The sequence below is a fragment of the Oncorhynchus masou genome, chromosome 7, assembly GCF_036934945.1.
Source record: "Oncorhynchus masou masou isolate Uvic2021 chromosome 7, UVic_Omas_1.1, whole genome shotgun sequence".
Lineage (NCBI taxonomy): Eukaryota > Metazoa > Chordata > Actinopteri > Salmoniformes > Salmonidae > Oncorhynchus > Oncorhynchus masou.
Window position 1 is genome coordinate 7,954,617 of NC_088218.1, and position 4,304 is coordinate 7,958,920.

Genomic DNA, 4,304 nt, shown 5'->3' on the forward strand with positions numbered 1-4,304 from the left:
TTGAGGATCGGTAGGATGGTCAGTTTTACGAGGGTATGTTTGGCAGCATGAGTGAAGGATACTTTGTTGCAAAATAGGAAGCCTATTCTAGATTTAATTTTGGATTGGAGATGCTTAATGTGAGTCTGGAAGGAGAGTTTACAGTCTAGCCAGACACCTAGGTATTTGTACTTGTCGACATAGTCTAAGTCAGAACCATCCAGAGTAATGATGCTGGACGGGTGGGCAGGTGCAGGCAGCGATCGGTTGAAGAGCATGCATTAAGTTTTTACTTGCAATTAAAAGCAGTTGGAGGCCACGGAAGGGAGAGTTGTATGGCATTGAAGCTCGTCTTGAGGTTAGTTAACACAGTGTCCAAAGAAGGGTCAGAAGTATACAGAATGGTGTAGCCTGCGTAGAGGTGGATCAGAGACTCACCAGCAGCAAGAGCAACATCATTGAGACTGCCAGAGTCCGGACAACAGGCGGTCATTGATGTATACAGGAGAAGAGTCGGCCCCGAGAATTGAACCCTGTGGCACCCCATAGAGACTGCCAGAGGTCCGGACAACAGGCAGTTATGATATAATTTAGGACCTTGAGCGTGGCTGAGGTGCAACCATGGCCAGCTCTGAAACCAGATTGCATAGCGGAGAAGGTATGGTGGGACTCAAAATGATCGGTAATCTGTTTGTTAACTTGGCTTTCGAAGACCTTAGAAAGGCAGGGTAGGATAGATATAGGTCTGTAGCAGTTTGGGTCTAGAGTGTCTCCCCCTTTGAAGGGCGGGATGATCGCAGCAGCTTTCCAATCTTTGGGAATCTCAGACGATACGAAAGAGAGGTTGAACAGGCTAGTAATAGGGGTTGCAATAATTTTGGCAGATAATTTTACAAAGAGAGGATCCAGATTGTCTCTGGCTAATTGGTGCTTGCTTCGGGACAGAGACGTTAGCCAGGAATAGCCACTCGGATTGCATCTAGCTAGCTGCGATGATCCAGATGAAAAGGTTCAGAGCTTGCGATAGGAATCCGGGGATATGGAGAGAAAATAGGTCCGTTATGCTCTGGTTTGAATCGAGTTGTGCAAACTGGCGAGAGTTTTCCGAGCTGTAGGTTAGCTGATGGCCGCTAGCAGTGGTTACCTGACTACTAGCTAGTAGTTAGTTAGCTGGCTAGCTTCTGTTGGGGGATTCCAGTTCAGAAGTAAAGAAAAATACTTTAGAAACAATTGAACTTCAACAACCCGGTCAACATTCCGCCTCGCTCCACAGGTAGTATCACATTTTCATTTCACTTCATTACAGTACAACGGTTTGATTTGTTTGATCGTAGCTAGCTAGCTACATAGCCGTCTTTGTATCTAAGACAATTGTGTAGTCTGGAGCGATTTTCTAGGTTAGCTAGCCAGCTATTGTCGTTCTTTTAACGTAACGTTACGTAATCAACACTGCTAGCTAGCCAGCTAGCCCCCGAATAGCAGCACTGTAGAAACTATTACACTCGACGGAACGACTTGATTAGTGTAGTGTCAACAACGCAGCCACTGCCAGCTAGCCTACAAAGTCAACAACGTAGCCACTGCCAGCTAGCCTACCCCAGCAGTACTGTATCATTTCAATCATTTTAGTCAATAAGATTCTTGCTTTCACACAAGCTTAACTTTCTGAACATTCGATAAGTGTAGTCCACTTGTCATTCAATCTCCCTTTGCATTAGCGTAGCCTCTTCTGTAGCCTGTCAACTATGTGTCTATCTATCCCTGTTCTCTCCTCTCTGCACAGACCATACAAACGCTCCACACCGCGTGGCCGCGGCCACCTAATCTGGTGGTCCCAGCGCGCACGACCCACGTGGAGTTCCAGGTCTCCGGCGGTAGCCTCTGGAACTGCCGATCTGCGGCCAACAAGGCAGAGTTCATCTCAGCCTATGCCTCCCTCCAGTCCCTCGACTTCTTGGCACTGCGGAAACATGGATCACCACAGACAACACTGCTACTCCTACTGCTCTCTCTTCGTCCGCCCCGTGTTCTCGCACACCCCGAGCTTCTGGTCCGCGGGGTGGTGGCACGGGATCCTCATCTCTCCCAAGTGGTCATTCTCTCTTTCTCCCCTTACCCATCTGTCTATCGCCTCCTTTGAATTCCATGCTGTCACAGTTACCAGCCCTTTTAAGCTTAACATCCTTATCATTTATCGCCTCCAGGTTCCTCGGAGGGAGTTCATCAATGAGCTTGATGTGATAAGCTCCTTTCCTGAGGACGGCTCACCTCTCACAGTCCTGGCGACTTTAACCTCCCCCGTCTACCTTTGACTCATTCCTCTCTGCCTCCTTCTTTCCACTCCTCTCCTCTTTTGACCTGACCCTCTCACCTTCCCCCCTACTCACAAGGCAGGCAATACGCTCGACCTCATCTTTACTAGATGCTGTTCTTCCACTAACCTCATTGCAACTCCCCTCCAAGTCTCCGACCACTACCTTGTATCCTTTTCCCTCTCGCTCTCATCCAACACTTCCCACACTGCCCCTACTCGGATGGTATCGCGCCGTCCCAACCTTCGCTCTCTCTCCCCCGCTACTCTCTCCTCTTCCATCCTATCATCTCTTCCCTCTGCTCATACCTTCTCCAACCTATCTCCTGATTCTGCCTCCTCAACCCTCCTCTCTTCCCTTTCTGCATCCTTTGACTCTCTATGTCCCCTATCCTCCAGGCCGGCTCGGTCCTCCCCTCCCGCTCCGTGGCTCGACGACTCATTGCGAGCTCACAGAACAGTGCTCCGGGCAGCCGAGCGGAAATGGAGGAAAACTCGCCTCCCTGCGGACCTGGCATCCTTTCACTCCCTCCTCTCTACATTTTCCTCCTCTGTCTCTGCTGCTAAAGCCACTTTCTTCCACTCTAAATTCCAAGCATCTGCCTCTAACCCTAGGAAGCTCTTTGCCACCTTCTCCTCCCTCCTGAATCCTCCTCCCCCTCCCCCTCCTCCCTCTCTGCAGATGACTTCGTCAACCATTTTGAAAAGAAGGTCGACGACATCCGATCCTCGTTTGCTAAGTCAAACGACACCGCTGGTTCTGCTCACACTGCCCTACCCTGCGCTCTGACCTCTTTCTCCCCTCTCTCTCCAGATGAAATCTCGCTTCTTGTGACGGCCGGCCGCCCAACAACCTGCCCGCTTGACCCTATCCCCTCCTCTCTTCTCCAGACCATTTCCGGAGACCTTCTCCCTTACCTCACCTCGCTCATCAACTCATCCCTGACCGCTGGCTACGTCCCTTCCGTCTTCAAGAGAGCGAGAGTTGCACCCCTGCTGAAAAAACCTACACTCGATCCCTCCGATGTCAACAACTACAGACCAGTATCCCTTCTTTCTTTTCTCTCCAAAACTCTTGAACGTGCCGTCCTTGGCCAGCTCTCCCGCTATCTCTCTCAGAATGACCTTCTTGATCCAAATCAGTCAGGTTTCAAGACTAGTCATTCAACTGAGACTGCTCTTCTCTGTATCACGGAGGCGCTCCGCACTGCTAAAGCTAACTCTCTCTCCTCTGCTCTCATCCTTCTAGACCTATCGGCTGCCTTCGACACTGTGAACCATCAGATCCTCCTCTCCACCCTCTCCGAGTTGGGCATCTCCGGTGCGGCCCACGCTTGGATTGCGTCCTACCTGACAGGTCGCTCCTACCAGGTGGCGTGGCGAGAATCTGTCTCCTCGCCACGCGCTCTCACCACTGGTGTCCCCCAGGGCTCTGTTCTAGGCCCTCTCCTATTCTCGCTATACACCAAGTCACTTGGCTCTGTCATAACCTCACATGGTCTCTCCTATCATTGCTATGCAGACGACACACAATTAATCTTCTCCTTTCCCCCTTCTGATGACCAGGTGGCGAATCGCATCTCTGCATGTCTGGCAGACATATCAGTGTGGATGACGGATCACCACCTCAAGCTGAACCTCGGCAAGACGGAGCTGCTCTTCCTCCCGGGGAAGGACTGCCCGTTCCATGATCTTGCCATCACGGTTGACAACTCCATTGTGTCCTCCTCCCAGAGCGCTAAGAACCTTGGCGTGATCCTGGACAACACCCTGTCGTTCTCAACTAACATCAAGGCGGTGGCCCGTTCCTGTAGGTTCATGCTCTACAACATCCGCAGAGTACGACCCTGCCTCACACAGGAAGCGGCGCAGGTCCTAATCCAGGCACTTGTCATCTCCCGTCTGGATTACTGCAACTCGCTGTTGGCTGGGCTCCCTGCCTGTGCCATTAAACCCCTACAACTCATCCAGAACGCCGCAGCCCGTCTGGTGTTCAACCTTCCCAAGTTCTCTC